The 22,466-nt window shown below is 33.8% G+C and overlaps 1 protein-coding gene across 9 annotated transcripts in view; it reads left to right on the forward strand.

Annotated features, from left to right (window-relative positions):
• The window catches only part of LOC136034934 (uncharacterized), a 215,602-nt gene that overhangs the window by 36,202 nt on the left and 156,934 nt on the right, over positions 1-22,466 (forward strand). For all 9 annotated transcript variants that reach the window (XR_010619299.1, XR_010619300.1, XM_065716462.1 and 6 more), the window contains exons 3-4: positions 4,208-4,512; positions 16,098-16,223. The gene's annotated coding sequence lies outside the window, so the exon portion shown is untranslated. The remainder of the gene's footprint in view (positions 1-4,207; positions 4,513-16,097; positions 16,224-22,466) is intronic.

Genomic DNA, 22,466 nt, shown 5'->3' on the forward strand with positions numbered 1-22,466 from the left:
ACACCCTTTAAATCATCTTATGCAGGAAAATCGCAACCCCCCTCATTAAACTACGAAAAAAAATCACTGTTTTTGCATGGGCAGGAGTGATATGTCCTTTTATTTTTCTTCGTCGCTATTGAGGCACTGGAACACCATAAAGAGGTGTTCCAGGATTCATGAAAGATAAATGGTATATATTATCGTTTTGTTATTTGCCTAGAGTCGATAAGGTCGTCATAAAGTACCACATGATTCGCTAAAAGTGTAATTCTGTTGCCATCTTTGGAATGGAAAGGCGGGGCTGAACACACGGACATAATAGAGAGCTGATTATGGGTCATTTATAAACTAATTTTTATATTTAATTGCTATTTATAAATTTGACTTTATAAGGCAATCATAAAGTGACACTTGACACCCAAAAACTGCGCTTTGGGTGTTTTTTTTCATTTTTTTAAAATAAAGACTAAAAAAGAAGAATGTTGTCCATTGAAAAAATTCGTTGGACAAATTTCTTCTCACCCCTGTGGAAAACTCTCCTCTGTGGAAAATTCCCATGGAAATTTTCCTTACATTTGAAATAACGACGGTACTTTTTAATTGAAAGTACTTGAAAAAATTTCTGAATTATTAAATAGCTCGTTGAGCATTGTTTGATTAGGAATATCCAGAAAATATGAACACTTCTTGGTAGTACTGTGGCAGAAACATTATAATAATTAAAACTTACATGGGATGCGAATCGGATGGGAAAAATTGACACCTAGAGAATGGAATAACCTTTCCCTTTGTATAATTTCCTTTTTAAGAAAATCTACAAAATCTAAACAAATTCAACAAAAGTTTTTTTGTGTAAATCAGGGTATGGGTGGTACACATTTCCAGAAGGGGAAATGTATCATTAAGTGAAGGTCGGTCTCCTAGTGTCGCTTATTAAAACTGATAACAATAGATAAAGAGTATGAATTGGTACCCCTAATTTGTGAGCATAAAGTTTCTACATATATTGTTTGGATTCATTTTATCCTTCTTGCAGTAGATATCTCGTACAGTATGCTGATGCATAGATAAATGCCTCACAAGTAGCGTTTCGTGAACTACGAATAATAATAGTAACAACCCTCAGTTCATTTATGTCAATTCTTTTTGAGCTGATAAAATAAATATTTTAAAAAGCGAGAGGTTACCATGGTATTGGATATAGAGGCAGTTCTAGATTATGTATGTGAATCCAAAACGCAAGGAATAGGACGTTATCAGCACTCACTACGTGTTTCAAATGCAAATAAGAGAATTTGGAGCTATATTGGGGTTTTGATTTGAATATTAGAAGTAAAAATTAAAACAATTAAATGATTTCTGGAGCTAATCCGTCCCTCTTAGTATGTTCTATGACTAAGCTACAACCGATTTGACCTATCTAGCTACAGTACCAATACTATTATAAAAAGTACTAAGTCATATTTTCTTTTTCGATGATTTCTTTTCATGTTTTTCAATGATAAAAGTTCTTGTGTTTCAATGATTTCTCGTTTTTGACTGATTCCATCACTGTCCTATTTTCATTTGTAGAGGGTGTATTCATATCCATTTTTGAAAGTTTAAAAGCAAGATAGTCTTACATTGAACTAAAAGATTTTAGGAAGTAAAATACCCTTACCTATCAGAGAAAACAATTTGATTTCAGCAGACATGGCGAAACAAGAAGTATAGTACATTTTTACAATTTTGCAATTAACTAGGCTCACCTACTTACTTGACGATTTATATATATTAAGAACATTGATAGATTAATTAAAAAAAAAATATCTGGACAAAGTAAAGAACGAATTTGGAACTTCAAACGAGCAACAGCCTTAAATTCACTTAATATTTATCTTCAAATTACTTAGGAGCAAATACCCTTCTTGCCCCCCCCCCGCCCCTCAACGAAGCCAGTACAAAAATTCTTTGATTTTAAAATATTTACTGATATTAATTCTACTATTAATAGAGTGTAATGCACACTTGTGTAATGATAATTTGACAATTATCCTGAGATACACTTACCTCCATAAAAAACCTTAGGCAAAGAATAGCAAGTGAATATAGCTGGAAAAGATAAATTCAGTCTATTGAAGATCTTTCTTCTGTTCATATCCAATTTTCTGAATCTTGGTGCCACATTTCTTTTTCTGGGATCCTTTGTATGCTGTGCTACACGTTTTATATGCATGTATATAAATCCTGTTTTTTTAGTGTATTTATTTATAATTATTGATTAAATTATTTAAATTTGAATGGTTGATCTTACACTCTGATCCCCTTTGCGACCCTCAGTTTTTTCTACCAGCCACAAGAATATTTCCTCCACTCATAGAAATAAAGAAGCCAAAAAGGTGGAAAATAGTAGTGTATTGCAAGAATAGCTCTTAGACAAGAAACCCTAATGTTTCCTTATTCTAAAACTATGTTCTGTCTATATTAATCACTAGAAAAGCGGAAAATATAAACTTGATTGATGAAGCCTTCGAAGTCAAAGAGACGTCAGTTCCCGGAGAACTTCTTGCAAATGATATATTGATTGTTATTTCTCACTTGTAATCGCATAGAATTGCTAGCTCAACTTTTTGTCAAATAAAACTTTTAAATGGTATCTTTTATTTTTCTTTCTATCAAAGCAGTATCAAAGATTTAAATCCAAGCTAAACGTAGAAAAAGTAAAGAAAGGGTGGAATAAGGCTAAAAATAGTAAGTCAAAGAAGTTACTAGCGCTAATAATTTGATAAGTCCTCCCTCGCAGATTATGAAAAGCACAACGATCTGCTGTGTTCTTTACAACTTGACAAAAGAAATTTTCTCTAGGAAAGTCTTTATGCCTTTTTTAAGCTTTCCTTAGTTACCAAGTATGTAACCATTTGATAGCCTGTGCCACGCGCTTTGGTGCTTAATAAACAGGAAATACAGGTATATTTCACCCAAAAAAATTATCATATATCATTTGAATTCAACGGAAATATCTGGGCAATATTATATGTGTTTATATAAAAACAAATTCAACAAAAAAATAATTTCAAAGATCATACCTACAAAGAAAAAAAAGCATAAAACATGGGCTGCGCGAAAGCGTTTTCTAAATAAAGAACCAAGTGTATGCGATGTATTTTTTTTTCCCGACCGCATCGCATAAAAAGGTGGTTTTAAAAACTTCAGAAGAGGGTCATTCATTAGCACAGTGTCAGACCCACGTCAAAATGTGGTAATTCCGTTCCCTTTAAGTTTTAATTACTATATGACTTTATTTCCGGTCGTATTTGGTTTTGATGCATATTTTTAATTTTCTTTAAAAATATTTTTTTTAGGATTTTTATTTATTTATCAAAGAACAAAAGAATACGGTTGCAATCAAACATGTTCTCTGTAAAAAAAAAAATGCTTTTTCAATAGTTCTTATAAATGTTGGGGGACTTGAAAAATCTAAAAAGGGTGATCTCAGGCTAGCTGGTTTATATTCTCTCTCAAACACTCTCCTCAACATGCCTTGAAAGTTTCAATTCTATGCCTTCAGTTCATCCTGAGCCGAACCATCATACATATAGTTGGTTTCACGTTTTTCTTTTAATATTGCCTTTAAAATTTTATGACAGTAATTGCAAGTGGAGTTAGTCGCATTATCAAGTAGCTGCAGTTCCAGTTGTGAGTAGTCACAGTTACAAGTAGCCATAGTCAAAGTTGCAAGCAAATATAGTTGCAAATAACCATAGTCGTAAAGTCGCAAGTAATCATACTTGTAGTAGCAAGTACTCACAGTAAAAAGTAGTCAGAGTTGCGGTCGTAGTAGTAAAAGCGGTAGTACTTGCCCCGAAAGTTTCAAGTTAATACCCTTAGCCACTCATAAGATATGGTAGATATGCCATTTGGATAACTTAGATACATACAGTGACTTTTGATTTAGTTCGAAATACTACTCTACATTCCATGAAGCTTTACCCCAATGTCCTTAACCTTTTTGGACTCACCCACGATCAAACAATTCCTCCTTTCCCGGTGATAAATCTTGCGGGTAAACAGAGATTACAAAAGGTATTCGTAATTGGTACTGTAGTTGTGTGTAATTTTTATTTATAAACGATTGTAATTGCAGTGTGACCCTGATATTATTGAATACAATTCGTCTTAGCAAGTCTATAAGGCATTTTTATAAACTTCCTTAATCAAATCTTACTGGTAAACCCTTTTGTTTCAGAGTATTCTTAGCTCTCACTTCGTCGAAAATTCAGCTTTTATACGAAGGACAGCCCTAGCGTCAATTTCTTCTTTAGTAAGAATGGCGTGCGTTAGCCCGTCCCATGCGGCAGTTCGATTTCCAGTTGGCATGAACGGACCATATTGTAATTCTACAAATCCTGTAATTCAGCATCTAGTTCAACATTGTGCTCAGCGTCTGAAATACGGACCTGAAAAGGCGGATCGGATTGCAGCCTATCTTCTCTTACAACTCTTGGTCATGAGGCAATTTTACCTGTTATAAAGGACTTCTTATCTTCTAAGGTATGCTACATTTGGTACTTCAAAAATACGATTACTTGTGGTTAAACTCGTCCTAGGGATGGATAGGCTCGAAGAAAAGATAAAGTGGTATGAACCCTATGACCTCAAGAACGAACTTTATTTTTCTGGTTAGGATATATCAAATTGTGTGTGTGCTTGGCATTATGTCTGTCGTAATTTTGTGGATTCTAATTGATATAAGACTTTGCTTTATTTTATATAATTATGTTTTATAATATATCCTTTTTGATATCTATATCAGTAATACTGTTATATTAATATATAATATATATTAGTAATTAGCATATGTTATTACATGATATATTATTATATTTTATGATTTTATATTTGATTAATTAAGTATTATGTTATATTTCATTGATTTATTCTACTCAACTGACCGTAATCGATACTTTAGCGAAAACCGTTAAGAAATATTTAAAATTTTGACACTGAGAGGAAGATTTTCCATCCTTTTAAGGAAGATTTTTTCGATTCATTTATTAAATAATGTTAAACTTTATTATGAAAAGATTAATAGAAGCGAAATATCCACTAATTAACCTTGAACAAATAACACTTTCTAAAACATTCCTTCTGAAGTCTTATAGAATATAAGGGTTTGGATTTTGCTTCGTTTAACTTTGCCTAGACTCAGCTATTTAGCGAAGAAGAATCAGCTACTTGTGAAGAAGAAGATAAGATATGATATTCAGCAGAGTTATCTTCTGCACAATTTTGAAAAGTTTGATAATAGGGTTTTTTTTAATCTGAAAGGACAGGGCAAACAATTGAAGTCAAAATCAGTTGTATTTTAAGTTTTTTTGTGTGCGAAATATTCATACCTTGAAGATGGTTTACATAATTTAGCTTTATAGTTTACCCTTTTTTTTCACTGCAGAATTGTTAATTTGATTTTCCTTCTATTATGTTCTCTTACGTGTGTTAAACACCTGAAAAATTGAAATAAAGCAGATATTCTAGTATGAAGCTTGTATTGCTACGTAAGGCTAACATATTGCCCCCGTCCGTATCTCTGTTTATCTCTAAAACTAAGTGCATTTATTTTATCATTTTTCATTCTAAATATCTAGTAAATATTTCTTGAATACCTGAGGAAGAAAATCAGACATGGGAGCTGAGGACTCTAGGTACTCCCAAAATCCTATATTCTCCCAAACTTCTGGAAACTTCTTGTTCTAATTATCAAGTAAAAACAATTTTTACTTTTCTATAAACTAAAAATAAACTAAAAAAATATAATAACTACTAAAAAAGGATACTAAATTATCAATATTAAGATTACTACTACTACTACTACTGCTACTACTACTAACTCACTGCAGCACCAATCCGCCTGAGGCCAACACTGCTATGCACGCTCCTACTCCAACCTAATCTATTTCAAGCCTCCCTCTTTACACCCTCCCAGGAAGTTCCCATTTCCTTTAAATCTTTATTTATGACATCCTCCCAACCCAGACAAGGACGACCTGCTTTCTGTTTAGCCCAGACGGTTAGCCAAAAAGGAAAATCTTAGGCAATCTGTCATCCTTCATCCACAATAGGTGGCCTAGCTATCTCAACCTTTCTTTCATTATAGCCCCAGAAAGCGGGATTGAACCACACTTTTCGTACAACCTACTGTTTGAAATACGGTCAGTCAGCCGGGTACCCAGAACAATCCGTAGGCAATTTCTCTGGAAAACATCTAGTAAATTTTCATCTGCTTTTCGGAGTGCCCATGCTTCAGAACCATATTTGACCACTGTCATCACTGTAGCTTCCAATATTCTAATCTTGGTTTGTAGACTTATCTTTCTATTCTTCCAAACTTTTTTTAACTGTGAAAAAACACCCTGAGCTTTAGCTATTCTTCTTATAACATCTTCACTGCTCCCACCATCTTTACTAATAATACTACCAAGGTAACTGAAGCTCCCAGCCTGATCAATCTTTTCGTTACCTAATGTCACCTGTTCATCTTCACTTATTCCTAGCCTTAGTGACTTAGTCTTCTTAACATTAATTTTCAAGCCTATTTTAGCACCCTGAACTCGTAAAACCTCTAACAATTCATTCATTTTGCTCACACTTTCATCTAATATGCTTAAATCATCAGCATAATCGAAGTCCAGGAGTGTTCTTACTCCCCATTTGATTCCATGGTCTCCAATTGGCTTTCTTGTGCTCCTTAAGACGAAGTCCATCAAAATGATCCATATAAAGGGGGATAGAACACAATCCTGCTTGACTCCTGATTTAATACAAAACCAGTTGCTAACCTCATTTCCTACCTTAACCGCAGCAGTATTATTCTCGTAGATAGCGCAAATCACTTTAATGTATTTTTCTGGTATACCATATAACAATAAGCCTTTGTTAACGCTGTTCTATCAACAGAATCGAAAGCTTGCTCATAATCGATAAAACTAAGGACCAAAGGTGTTTGACATCGAAGGGACTTCTCAATTATTAACCTAAGAGTGAAAATATGGTCGACACATCCTCTACCTTTTCTAAAACCGCATGTCTAAAAAGTATCATATTACTAAGTAATTTGCTACCTACAGAGACCAGACTAATGCCTCGATAATTACGACACTCACTCTTGTCACCTTTCTTATACAGTGGTTGTCGCTTTTTCGCTATTTACATTATTTGGTCTTCGTCGCTATTTTTTTTTTTTTATAAAATAAAAGTTTTAAATTTTATTTTGTTAAGTTTCGTAGTTCTCTCTTTTTTATTCAGACCATACACAAATTTTCTTTTTTTTTCTTTGAGATTTTCCAATTTTCCATTTTTGTCATGGAAAGACACAGGTTCTCTTTTTTGTTCCCTTAACTTTTAAGAATAGTTAGATTCAGTGTATTATGTTTAAGTAATTTCTATCCTTTTGCGCTTTATTTATTTATTGACGGATATTTACGATTTGGGTAAAAAAAAGAAAATCGTCTAAAAATTCCGTCCATCTTTTACATTGTCAAATTTTAGACTCTCTAGTTTAGTATTCAACGGTTCTTGGAAGATTTCTCTCAAATTCTCATGCTGGAGTCTACCAGCACTACACCTCCCTGAAAGTAGTTATCCACTAAGGCTAGCCGTCTTACTATCACGTGAACACCATATTAGCTTTTAGAATTTTATGACCAAACACTGTTTTTGCTATCATTAGATCATTATACCTGCAAAAATGCAGCAGTCTGTACCTATTATCGTTTTCTTTTCTTACACCTAATTTACCTAGACTAGGAGACAATCTCTCCCTATTTCTACCGGACTTCCTAAATTTTAGCTGTGAATTAACCTTAGACACTACTAGAAGATGATCTTTACTTTTGAAGTTAATAACAGCACTCATATAATCCTGCATATATATATGCAGGTATATATACATATAATCATATTAATGCATATAATCCAGCATATATATGCATCTAATATATATATATATATATATATATATATATATATATATATATTTATATATATATATATATGTGTGTGTGTATCATATAATCCTTGTATCGATCCTGCCAGTCTTCGATTTAAAATAATTTAATCACTAAGGCTAGCCCTATCACGTGAATACCATATTAGCTTTTAGAATTTCCGTCCCAGAACAATCCGTAGGTAATTTCTCTGGAAAACATCTAGTAAATTTTCATCCACTTTTCGGAACATCCATGATTCAGAGCCATATTTAACTACCGTCATCACTGTAGCTTCCAGTACTCTTATCTTGGTTTTCAGACCTGGTTTCCTATTCTTACTACTGTCCTATTCTATTCCTATTCTTTCTTGGTGCCTAATGTGAAAAAAACAAAAGATTAGAATATGTCCCTTTTCAATGAAAAGCTTTTTTATATCTTTCAACCCCAGCCCTGAAAAATGATCACGATAGACCACGTTCAAAAAGATCTTTGCTTTATGAACCTTTACATATTCATTTACAACATCAGCTTGCAGATATAGTATTTTCATAGTTCTTAAGCCCTCGTTAAAATTGAAAGGAGTTTTTGTTCTATTTGTGAATGCAATTCAAGAGATATATTAAATAAAAAAAAAACAAGTTTTATAACTGAAATTAAGGAGCGACATTAAAACTTAAAACGAACAGAAATTACTTCGTATATGAAAGAGGCTGCTACCCCCTCAACGCCATGCTCTTTACGCTAAAGTGTTTTACTGTTTTAAAGAGTAGAGTGAAGAGAAAGAGTCAAACTTTAGCGTAAAGATCGGGGCGTTGATAAGGAAGCAGCCCCTTTCATTTACGAAGTAATTTCTGTTCGTTTTAAGCGTTAATGTCGCTCCTTACGTTCAGTTTAAAAAAACCTGTTTTTTATTTAATTTCTGAACATTTTTGAATCACTACATGTTTTGATTTTGGCTCTCCGCAGAGGAATAATTTAAACGAAATTTGCATATTTTTTTTTTTTTTTTTGGCTAAATGGCTTTCTCATAGTTTTGATCGAATGATTTTGAGATAAAAAAGAGCGGGGGAGGAAGCTTAGTTGCCCTCCGATTTTTTGGTCAAACAGTTCGTGTTAACGAACTATAGTAAGGAGCGACCCTGCTCAATAGTAACCAAAACTTTAGAAAATGGAATTTTAATACCAATAGCTACATCAAAAGAATTGCATTTTAATGCTGATTTTAAATATATAAGTTTAATTAAGTTTAGTCTTACACATCAAAAGTTACAAGCCTGAGAAAATTTGCGTTATTTTAGAAAATTGGGGGAAACACCCCCTAAAAGTCATAGAACCTTAACGAAAATTACACCATCAGATTCAGCGTATCAGAAAACCCTACTGTAGAAGTTTCAAGCTCCTATCTACAAAAATGTGGAATTTTGTATTTTTTGCCAGAAGGCAAATTTTCTCAGGCTCTATTTCTAAATAGAGAGGTCTATTTTCTAAAATAGAGTTTTGGTTACTATTGAGCCGGGTTACTCCTTGCAACAGTTAGTTACCACGAACTGTTTGATTAATTTCCTTTGTAACATGTGAATAACTTTATACAAAGAACTTGAGACCACCCAGCTCGTATAGAGATTTGTAAAACTATCATTATATAAATTGAAAATGGAAAATCTATAACAATCAGCTTATTGGAAACTTTCACCAGAGGAAGGAAATACATTTTCAGAGAGGTAGAATGAAAAAAAAAGTAAGCAGCTTTTCGTTTCTAAATTGTAGAAAACGGATTTTTCATACAATTTTTCTAAATTACGTCTGGAAGTTAAGAAAATAAGATAAAAAAAATACCAGGGATGGTCCGTTCTGTAAAAGAGTGAGATCTTAGGTTATAATGACCAAAATGTTTGGCACCTTAAAGTGTTTTGGAGCCAAACTAAGCTTTAGATCAAATTTGGGCAAAGTATGGCTTAACTGTGTCGTCTTTTGGTCAAACCAAACCAAATTGGAATCTTTCAAAATCTGTTTGTGTCTAAATGAGCCAAAACATACATCTTTCTGCCTAAATCCGAATTCATGAATTAATGATTACAAATTGAGCTGCTTCACCTTACTTATTTATTTCGAGGATTTTAATGTCAGGCTCACGACTGGTGCTTGATATTCCACTTTTTCTTTACCCGTCCCCTATCAAAATTTTAATATTTTTACGGTGTTCCTCTATTTCCTTCTATTTTCTTTACAAATAGTGTTTTTAATTTTTTGCCGACTCAAAAATACGCGCGGAGACTTCCGTAAAAATTTCACCCGGATTTAATAGTCTAGAAGATATTTTGTGGGGAGTAGGTATTTTTCTATGGAGGAGGAGCTGGGTTTCCTGGCATTATTTAAAAACCGATCAAAAATTAAATGAAGAAGTTTTTTCAATTGACTGCAAGGAGCAACATTGAAACTTAAAACGAACAGAAATAATTGCGTATTAGGGAGGAAACCCGTTTCTCAACACCCAGCTCTTTACGCTAAAGTTTGATTTTTTCCCAATTCTTTATTCCTGTTGTACAAAATCATTTAATTAGAACAATAAGAATATTTTTAAAAGGTACTAAAGAACTTTAGCGCAAAAGGGCGAGGTGTTGAGGTGGAAACAACCCCACTCATATACGTAACATGAAATAGCAAGATTAAAAACTTTCCGAATTATCAATTTACAGAAAGTTTCTCTATTATTGAACTATATTAGACTTTTTATGTTATGCTTGTAATTAGTTTGTTTTTCATATGGATTTGGCCTTAATCTTTCGATTAAGATATTTTAAGGGTGAAAAAATAAATACTTCTTAAAAGCATATTCTAGTGTCAGATTGCATGGGTTAAGGGCAGTGGGGATATAGCTAGGGTAGGGTTTTACCCATGAAATAGCAAGATTCAAAAATTTCTAAGGTATAAATTTACACCAAATTTTACTATTGTTAAATTGAATGATAATTTTATGTTATGATTGCAGTTAATTTTTGCTTTATATCAATTTTGCTTTAATCTTTCGATAAAGCTGTTTAAGGGTTAAAGAATACATATTCTTGAAAAACGATTTTAGTGTATGGATGCATGAGTTAAGGGGAGTGGGGATATAGCTAGAGTAAGGTTTTTCTACGAAATACTAAGATTCACAACTTTCTAAGTTATCAATTTTGCACCCAAATTTTTTTATTATTATATTTTATGAGAATTCTTATGTTATACATAACTTTGAAGACCACACTGCCTTTCCATGACGAAAGTATAGCAGTTCAAAACAGGGATGAAACCTTTTAATTGACAGTGAATAGATATAAAAATTTATTTTTATATTTTTATAAAATATAAACTGCATCTGGAGTGTTATTGCTGATGATGAACACTATATGTGTTCGAATTACCCAGTTAAAATTTTATATCTGTTCACTGGCGATTAAAGGGCTTCATCCCTGTTTCGAACTGTTATGCTCTTTTATGCTATGTTTACAATAATTTTGGTTTTTATATCTGTTTTGTATAGTCCTTCGATAAAGCTATGTTAAGGGTTAAGATTACATATTTCTTAAAAAAAAAGTTCTAGTGTCATATTGCATGAGTTCAGGGGAGTAGGGATACAGCCAGATTAGAATTTTACCTATGAAATACCTAGATTAAAAACTTTCCAAGTTTTCAATTTACACCAAATTTCTTTATTACTAGATTCTATAAGCATTTTATCTATTGTTTGCAATAAGTTTGTGTTTTATATCAATTTTACCCTAGTCTTTCAATAAGGCTTTTTTAATCGTTAAAAAATACATATTTCTTAAAAACCACATTCTAGTGTCAAATTGCATGAGTTAAGGGGATTTGGAATATAGCTAGAGAAGGGTTTTGCCCTACTATGAAATAGTAGGATCTAAAATTTTCCAAGTTATTAGTTTAGACCAAGCTTTATTATTATTAGATTGTATAAGAATGTTTATGTTATAATGCAATAAGTTTGTTTATTTATATCAATTTTGCTTATTCTTTCGATAAAACTATTTTAAGTGTTAAAAAAATATATTTCTTCAAAAAAACAATTTTAGTGTAAGGATTCATAAATTAATGGGAGTGGGTATATAGCTAGAGTAGGGTTTTACATAAAAAAACAAGATTCAAAACTTTACAAATTATCAATTTGTACCAAATTTTTGTGTTTATTATATTGTAAAAGCTTTCTTATATTATGCATGCAATAAGTTAGTTTTTATATCAATATTGCTTTAGTCTTTTGATAAAGCTATTTTAAGTGTTAAAAAATACAGATTTCTTAAAAAAATTATTTTAGTGTAAGGATTTATGTGTTAGGGGGAGCGGGGATGAAGCTAGAGTAGGGTTTTACCTGTGAAATAGAAAATATTAACAACTTTCCGATTTATCACATTTACACCGAATTTCTTAATCATTATTTTTCATAAGAATTTTTCAATTTATGCAATAAGTTTGTTTTTTATATCAATTTTGCCTTATTCATTCAATAAAGCTATGCTAATGGTTAAAAATGCATATTTCTTAAAAAAATTGACGTTGTAGCGTCAAGGTGCATGAGTTAAGGGGAGTGAGGATATAGCTAGAGTAGGTTTTACCTGTGAAATGGCAAACTCCAAAACTTTCCAAGCTATTCAATTACACCAAATCTCTTTATTATTTGATTGTATAAGAATTTTTATATTATGATTTGAAAAAGTTTGTATATTATATCAATTTTATCCTAATCTTTCGATAAATCAGTGTTAAAGGTTTGAAAAATATATATTTCTTAAAAAACACAATAATTTATTGTGAGGGTGCATGAGTTAAAGGGAGTGGAGGCTTGACCAATAAAAGTCCCCACCCTCAACATGGGTGCCAATAACCGACATATAACTAGCCCAACAGCATTTTCACCCCAGGTGACTGCAACCGACCTGTTTTACAAGCTAGAAAAACATTTTGGCTCACATAGGTATTTTATGCAAACTCATACCGTTTTTAAGGATTTTAAATGCTCCTAGGTTAGGTTAACCTAGCCTACACACAGTCGGTTGGGTTAGATTGTGTGCCATCTAACTTAGCCTAACTTACCGTGTGTAAGTTAGGCTAACCTAATCAAGTCGCATCTCAGAAAAAGACTGAATCCTTATAAGCCTTGTGAGTTTGCATGAAATACCATATGAGCCAAAATATTTTTCTAGCTGTTAAAAAAAGGTTGGCTGCAGGTATCCTGCGTGCGACATGTTGGTTGTAGGTACCTGCATTAGTTATAGGTTGAGCGTAGGTACCGGTCCTGAGGGGGGGGGGGGCTGGTACGTTTAGTTGTCAAGTTACTACTCCTTTTAACTGATGCACTCTGACACTAAAGTGTGTTTTTCAGAAATATGTATTTTTTAAACCCTTAACATAGCTTAATCGAATAATTTAGGTAAAATTTTATAGCAAACTAGCTTATTGCAAGCATAACATAAACATTCTTATGCAATCAAACAATAAGAAATTTGGTGTAAATTTATAACTTGAAAAGTTTTGAATCTTGCTATTTCATAGGTAAAACCCTACTCCAGCTATATCCTCACCCCTCTTTACTCATGCATCCTGACACTGAAAAGTTTTTTTTTTAAGAAATACATATTTTTTTTAACACTTAACATAGCTTTATCGAGAGATTAAGGCAAAATTGATATAAAAAACAAACTTTTTACAAGAACAGCATAAAAATTCTTATTTAATCTAATAATAAAGAAATTTGGTGTAAATTGATAAACTTGGAAAGTTCTGAATTTTGCTATTTCACCGGTAAATCCTTACTCTAACTATATCCCCACTCTCCTTAATTCGTATACCTTGGCACTAAAATGAGGTTTTAAGAATTATGTATTTTTTTAACCCTTATTATGGCTTTATCAAAAGTTTAAGGCAAAATTGATATGAAAAAAAAACTTATTGCAAGTATAACAAAATTTTTTTTGTACATTCTAATGAAATATGATATCGCTTCCCCTTATTCACTCTAGCAAACAGTTCGTGGTAACGAACTGTAGTAAGGAGCGACCCGGCTCAATAGTAGACGAAACTCTAAAAATCGGAATTTTGATGCTAAAAGATACATCAAAAGAATTGGATTTACATGATGATTTTAAATATATAAGTTTCATCAAATTTAGTCTTTGTCATCAAAAGTTACGAGCCTGAGAAAATTTACATTATTTTGGAAAACAGGGGGAACCACACCCTAAAAGTCATAGGATCTTAACGAAAATCAAACCATCACATTCAGCGTATCAGAAAACCCTGTAGCGAAAATTTCAAGCTCCTATTTACAAAAATGTGGAATTCCGTATTTTTTGCCAGAAGACAGATCACGGGTGCGTGTATATTTGTTTGTTTGTTTGTTTGTTTTTTTTCCCAGGGGTCATCGTATCGACCAAGTGGTCCTAGAATGTCGCAAGAGGGCTCATTCCAATGGAAATGAAAAGTTCTAGTCCCTTTTTAAGTGACTAAAAAAGTTGGAGGGTACCTAGGCCCCCTCCCACGCTCATTTTTTTCCCAAAGTCAACGGATCAAAATTTTGAGATAGCCATTTTGTTCTGCATAGTCGAAAACTATGTCTTTGGGGATGACTTACTCCCCCACAATCCCTGGGGGAGGGGCTGCAAGTTACAAACTTTGGCCAGTGTTTACATACAGTAATGGTTATTGGGAAGTGTACAGACGTTTCAGGGGGATTCTCTTGGTTTGGGGGGTTGGGTTGAGGGAAGGGGGCTGTGTGGGAGGATCTTTCCTTGGGGGAATGTGTCATGGGGGAAGAGAAAATCAATGAAAAGGGTGCAGGGTTTTCTAGCATTGCTATAGAAAAAAACAATGAAAAAATAAACATGATAAAGTTTTTTCAATTGAAAGTAAGGAGTAGTATTAAAACTTAAAACGAACAGAGATTATTAAGCATATGAGGGGTTCTAAAAATACTTTAGCATAAAGAGCGAGGTATTTAGGAGGAGATAAATACCTCGCTCTTTGTGCTAAACTATTTTTAGTAATTTTAACTATTTATTCTACGGCCTTTCTGATTCAGCGGTCATTCTTAAAGAATTGGGACAAAAATTAAGATTTAGTATAAGGAGCGAGGTATTAACGAGGGGACAAACCCCCTCATATACATAATAAAAATATAAGAATATAAAAGTTTGTTACGTAAGTTAATTCTTAAGTTACGCATATTTTTTACTAATAAAAACGTTCGTTCAAAATTAAAAGTTATAGTTGCCTTTTTAAGTAACCGAAAAATTGGAGGGCAACTATGCCTCCCTCCCCACCCCTTATTTCTCAAAATCTTCTGATCAAAATTAAGAGAAAGCCATTTAGCCAAAAAAAGAATTAGTATGCTAATTTCATTTTAATAATTCATGTGCTCAGAGTTAAAATCAAACATGCATTAATTCAAAAACACTCAAAAATTAAATAAAAAACTACTTTTTTCTAACTGAAAGTAAGGAGCGACATCAAAACTTAAAGCGAACAGAAATTACTCCGTATATGAAATGGGTTTTCCCCTCTGCAATCCCTCGCTCTTTACGCTAAAGTTTGACTCTTTGCCACAATTCTAATTTTTAAAACAATTAAAAACTTTAGAGTAAAGAGCGAGGGATTGCAGAGGGGAAAACCCATTTCATCTACGGAGTAACTTCTGTTCGTTTTAAGTTTTAATGTCGCTCCTTACTTTCAGTTAAAAAATGTAGTTGCACAAACAGGAACAATCCTAACTACCACTATTAGCTGGTTAAGGCTTGTAACTATATAAATCGAAACGGGACTTAGTAAGTCCAATGGATACTCTGCAGCTGATCACAAGGATTTTTCTGAAGATAGATGAATTTAATTGTCGTCAGTTGTATAATTTGCCATGACCTCACAACCATGATTTTCACATAATTTGCCATTATTCACAATGCAAAAGAAATTGTAAATTATAAATTTCTATATTTTCAATGTAGATAGATAATAACGACGTCTAATCGTTCTTAACCCTGCCTGTCTCAAACAACAAACATTGAGAATAAGGATTCTTCTTCTTTTGGTAATGATGTAGATACGGCAAATTGATTAAACTTTAGAGCACTTCGAAATCTTTTATTCTATGAATTTTCTTTTAAGAAAGGCAGAGAGCCAGAGTTGAGAACAAGAGGAATTCTTGCTTTCCACAGATTAGCTCATGCTGAACTCCCGGAAGTCGTTGAGATCCTGAACAATGTTCTTAATGACTACAAGGAAAACGGTCAGGTAAGAAATTTATTTTTTCAAATATTTTCCCTAGAGAGAAAATCCTCCTAAGTTTAGAAAGAAACTATATAAGCATTCTATGCTTAGAAATGTTAACGAAGCTGGATCATCTCAAATAAATGCGTAAAGAGAAAAAAAGCGTTATTGATGGTCTTGTATAAGAATTTGGCGGAGATTTTCAATGAAACATCCATGCTTTCTGTTTAAGATTAAGTCAGAACACATGAACAAAACACAAACTCTTCTAAATCCCCCTCCCCCCTATTACTGGCTGGATGGCCAGTAGTGTAGGGTGGGGGGAGTAAATAACTATCTCACATGAAGAGATTCACACCTCCAATTCAAGCTTCAATATTTATTCGAAGCATATAAACTAAAAACAAAACTCCTTATTTCTTCCAACAAAAGACCCAAAGGCTAGTAACATAGAGAAAAGGAGGGGAAGAATAAGATAATTACCAAAAACGGAAAAGAAAATGGCAACCGTGCAAAAAGCTTGACTGTTCAGCAAACGCCGAATTATTTTCAAACAGTTGCTGGTAACGAACTGTAAATAAGGAATGGTTCGGCTCGATATTAGCTAAAATTATAAAAAAAAAGAATTTTGAAAAAAATAAATACATTAAGACAATTGGCTCCTTGTGCTGTTTCCAAATATAACAGTTCATTAAGTTTAAGGCTGCCACAAAAGCTACGAGTCTGATAAAATTTGCCAGATTTTCCAAAAAGGGGTGAAACACCCCCAAAGAGCTAAGCAATGTTAATGAAAATCACACCACCAGATTTGGCACATGAAAAAGCCTTACTCTAGAGGTTTCAAGCTAATATCTACAAAAATGCGGAACCGTTTATTTTTATCAGAAGAAAGTTCTCGAATGCGTGTTTAACTTTTGTTTTAGTTTCTCTGGGGTGATCATGTCAAACGAAAGGTCATAGAAAACCGGTAGATGCGCCAATGGACGAAAATTGAAAGTTCTAGTGTCCTTTTCAAGTGACCAACAAGAATGGGAGGCAAATAACCTCCCTTCCTTAAATTTGATTCGGCAAAGTTCAAAAACCCAAAACCTATGCCTCTGGGGATGACATGACCCCCACGGCCTCCGGGGAAAGGGCTATGAGCTATGGAATTTACCTATTGTTTATAAACAATATTTGCTTTTGAGAAATATACGGAAGTATTTCAAGGGGTGCGGGACATTCTCTGGGGGTAATTTTCAAAGGGAAAATTTACCAAGAGAGGAATTTTTCTAGGATGAATTTTTTAAAATCATTTTTATAGGGGGTTGGGGGTTTTTCTCGCAAGATTTGAAAAACAGTCTGAAATAAAATTAAAAGAAAAAGTCTTTTTAACTGAAATTAAGGGGCAACTTTAGAAATTTAAGTGAACAAAATTGTTCCGTATATGGGGGGGGGGACAATCTTTCCTCATCCTTTCTCTTCACGCTAAAGTTTGACCTTCTGTCCCAATTCTACAAGAAGAATTCTTGAAACAAAAGCACCGTTGCATTTCAATGAGAATATTTCAATGTACCTTTAAAGAACTCTAAGACATTTGCGTGAAGACTGAGGGCTGAGGAAGAGGAATATGATGGAGGCTGCTTCTTCCTCAATACTCACCCTTGCGCAAAAGTTTGAATTGTTTTCCGTACTTCTTAGAGAGCTTCTTATAAATAGTCCCCGTGTTTCAGAAGTCAATTTGTTTAGCAAATTTGGACAAAAAATCACTTTATTGTAAAGAGTGAAGTATTGAGGAATTTAAAGTATTTATGAAGCTCCTCACTTTAAGCCGAAAAAAACTGTTTTTTTGTTTAGTTTTCGATCGTTTTGTAAATAATGCCGGAAAAACCGGTTCTGCCTCCATCAATAATTCCCTCTTCCAAAAGAAAATCCGTCCAAGCATAGCTCATCCGACATAAACCTTCTCCCCGTCAGGAAAATTCCCCAGGCAATTCTATTCTCGCCGTCAATTCACCTCGGAAAACTTCTTGCAGACGATTCCGCCAGTAAAATTCTTCTTAGCGTACTATCATTTATAAAAGTGTTTAATTTCTGACTGTTTTCAAATATTTCTTGAAACTTCCCCACCATCGAAAATTTTCCCCGGAAATCTCCCCCCTCCATCCTAGTGGAACGTTGCTACAGCAGAAAGTTCCTCCATTGAGAGCTCCTTCCGCGGAATGTTTCCTATGGAGAATTTCTCCAGTGGAAAATATTCCCTCGCAGAGAAAGATCCTCAGGATAATTCAAACTCGGTAAAAATTTCTTCTTGGATACTTCCCCTTAACATCTCCACATGTAAAGTTGAGTCGGCCAAGAGAAAGTAAGGCAAATACAAAGAATTTCGTCTAGGAAGTCTGGCATATTACCTCAGTGTAAATTTCCCTGGAATGTTCAGCCACCAACCTCCCCCACCCAAAAAAAAAATATTGCTCTTCGTCAAGGAGAAGTTTTCCCTTGGAAAACACCCCCAACAAAAAATTCACTCCCTCCCGCGAAAAATATCTGTATACTGTCAATAGCAAACACTACACGTGGTCACATTTCAGTAACAAATACCACACGTGGACAGAATGGACAGATTCTATAATTTTAGGACCTTTCCTCAGGGGCCGTGGGGGATCATGGTATCCCCAAAGGCAAAGTTATTGAACATTAAAATATGGTGCACAACATGACTATCTCCAAACTTTGATTGGACGACTTCAGGAAAAAAAGGCACTGGGAGGGGCTTGTTGCCCTCCAATCTTTTTGTAACTTATAAAAGGCACTAAAAAATTCTAATTTCTGTTTGAATAAGCCCTCTTCCGATCTTTTAGGACAATTGGTACAATACGATAGCCCATGGGAAAAACAAAGAAACAACAAAAAAAAATAAATAAACACTAATCCGTGAGCTACTAGTCTGGGAAAATTTGCCTAATTTTGAAAAAGGGGGGACCAACCCTAAGTTATCAAGCGATCTTACTGAAAATTACACAAATTCAGAATATCAGAGATTTGGCACGTGAAAGAACCTTACTCTAGAGGTTTGAGGCTCCTATTTACAAAAAGGTGGAATTTTGATGTTATTTTACTGCCAGAAGAGAGGCCTCGAATTTTTTTCCTGGGATAATTCTATCGAACCAACGGTCCTAACATATTAGGAGAGGCCTCACTCAAACGGAAACCAAAAGTTCTAGTGCCCTTTTTAAGTGACCAAAATATTGAAAGGCAGCTATCCCTCTCCCGCACCCCTTTTGCCCCAAAGACATAGGTTCAATACTTTGAGATAACCTAGCTGTTCAGCATAATTGAAAGATCCAGTAAATGTGTCTTTGGGTATGATATGACCCCCCACAGCCCTAGGGGAAAAGCTGTAATTTGTAAAGTTCACCCATTGGCTACAAATTGTGTTTGCTATTGAAAAATACACGATTATCTTTCTGGGACTGATTTTCTGAAGGGGTGATTTCCACGGGGAGAATTTTTATGGGGAAAAATTTCCGGGAGAGTTTTCCAGCGGAAATTTTGCACGGGGAGGAGAGAATTTTCTGGCAAGATTGAAAAATACTGAGAAATTAAACAAAAAAAGCTTGCTTTTTCTGCTGAAAGTGAAGTTACATTTAAACTCGAAATGATCAGACATTATCGTGTATATTAGGGAGGTTGCCCCTCCCTCAACCATTGCTTTTATGCTAAAATTTACCTTTTTGTCAAAATTCTTTAAGTAAGGCTGCTGAAACATAAGGACAGTTCTATTTAAACGAGAAGTATCTTAAAGAAGTTTCAGACTTTAGCGTAAGTAGCGAAGGTTGATGAAGGGGCAATCCCCTTCATATGCGAAATAATTTTTGTTCGTTATAAGTTTTAATGTTGTTCCTTGTTTGCAGTTGAAATCTTTGTCTTTTTTTTTCTTTTAATACACATCAGAAGGTTTGGCTTCTAACTCTAAATCTTAATATGAGGTCTAAAAATCATTATACTTAAAAGGTAAACGAAACTCTAATTAATTTTAGGAAGAGAAGGGGGCGCGCAAAAAAGGGTCACTGTTCTTTCGAAACTTACATCATCAAGTTCAATCCCTAATAATCATTAATGATTAATATCAATGTCGTTAATAATAAATAATAACCTTAAAATAGTATTATAGCAATAATAGCAAAATAATAATCAGAATAGTAATATAACAATAAAATATGATAATAACAATACATCATAAAACCCTAAACATCCACCAAAAATGAAAAAAAAATCTAATGATTATTGCGCCACTAAATTTAACAGTTCTGAAACTATAGGGTGGATGTCTCTAACCCCTACCTACAAAAATATGAAATTACATATTTTTCACTTCTGAGTAGGATAGTCACATATGCAACTTAATTTTTTTTGTTTTGCTTCCTTTTTTCTATGGGACAATGGGACATCGAGGGGTCATTTGACCATAAATTTTAAGTTTTAACAGCCTTTTTCAACAACAAAAGAGATCGGGTCGAACCTAAGAGCTGATTTGGCCACTTTATTTCGTAATGCACTGATATTACCAGGGGCGTAATTTCGTCAACTTCATGGGGGGGAGGGCAAATCTGGAGCCAAATTTCCCAACTTGAGTGAAAATAACAGTGAAAATGAAAAATGAGCCATAGTACCATAAAAGCAGAGGTATACTAAAGAAGACTGATCTGATGCTTGGAAAATGCAGGTCACTTTAATTTTGGATCAATTGGAGCAAAATGAAATTGGGTGGACAATTTATAACAGTTAATTATTGAAAAACATCGCAAAACTATTTACACTACTTACTAGTTTTCAAGTCCATGCCATCATTTTGATACATGAATTTGTGAGTAAATAATATACGAGTGAACCATAACTGAACCATACAATAAACCATTCAAAATCAATGTTACAATGACAGTCACGTTACAAATGACAGATATTTTACAGAGTAATAATAAAGCATATACTAGGGGAATCAATGAATATCTTTCTTAGGAGGGGGCGGAGACAAATCCAAAAATAAGGCTGTATTTTCAATTCCATGATAAGTTTTTCTAATCGTCATGTAATATGGGGGTTGAGAGCATATCCTCTAACCTACCTTCGCTGCAGTAATCTCTTTGGACTTAGGTTACAATTTGATTGTTGATGCGGTGAGAGATCTTTCCTTATTACAGACATCGTAGTTTTTAACAGTAAAGAGCAGTATTTAAATAGATTACAATTAAAAGTTCAATTTTGATTTAAAGTCTTTAGAATAAATGACAGCCTCCTTGGGATTTTGCAATATCCTGTTGGATTTTCAAACAGTTCGTGGTAACGAATTATTTATTCACCATATTCTAAATAATTATTCACCATAGTCTAAAAACCTATTAACTATGTCTTTGGGGACAAATTACTCCCCCACAGGTCCCGTGGGAGGGGCTGCAAGTTACAAACTTCGACTAATGTTTAGTCGGGTGATGTGAGGGTCGCTGTTTCGTGGGGACTGCCGGTGAGTTGATTTCTTTTCCTTACATATTTATATTTAGATGTGGGTTAGTATATTTATGACAAGTTTTATGATTCTTTATTTATTGTATGGCGTTTCCCAAATAATGGGCCATTGAGCCCCTTGGGATATTGTTTTTGTTATTGTTATTTTATGAAAATAAATAGAACTTGAACTTGATATAGTAATGGCTATTGGGAAGTGTACAGACGTTTTCACAGGGATTTTTCGTGTTCAAGGGGAGGGGGAGGAGAAGTTGAAGGAGGATTTTTCCTTGGGAGGATCTTTCCTTGTTGAAATTTTTCATGGTGGAAGACAAATTCAATGAAGGGGGCGCAGGATTTTCTAGCGTTATTGAAAAAAATGAAAAATAAATATGACAAGTTTTTTCAACTGAAAGTAAAAAGCAGCATTAAAACTTAAAACGAACAGAAATTATTACGCATATGAGGGTTCACCTCCTCGTAATACCTCGCTCTTTACGCTAAAGTATTTTTAGTAATTTCAACTATTTATTCTACGGCCTTTGTGATTCAGGGGTCGTTCTTAATGAATCGGGACAAAATTTAAGCTTTAGTGTAAAGAGCCAGGTATTGACGTACATTAACAAACAGAACGAACGGTATTGAGGAACAGAAATCATTACGCATATGAGGGGTTCACCTCCTCTTATTACCTCACTCTTTACGCTAAAGTATTTTTAATAATTTCACCTATTTATTCTACGGCCTTTGTGATTCAGGGGTCAGTCTTAAGGAATCGGGACACAT

This window comes from Artemia franciscana, chromosome 13, assembly GCF_032884065.1.
Source record: "Artemia franciscana chromosome 13, ASM3288406v1, whole genome shotgun sequence".
Taxonomy (NCBI): Eukaryota; Metazoa; Arthropoda; class Branchiopoda; order Anostraca; family Artemiidae; genus Artemia; species Artemia franciscana.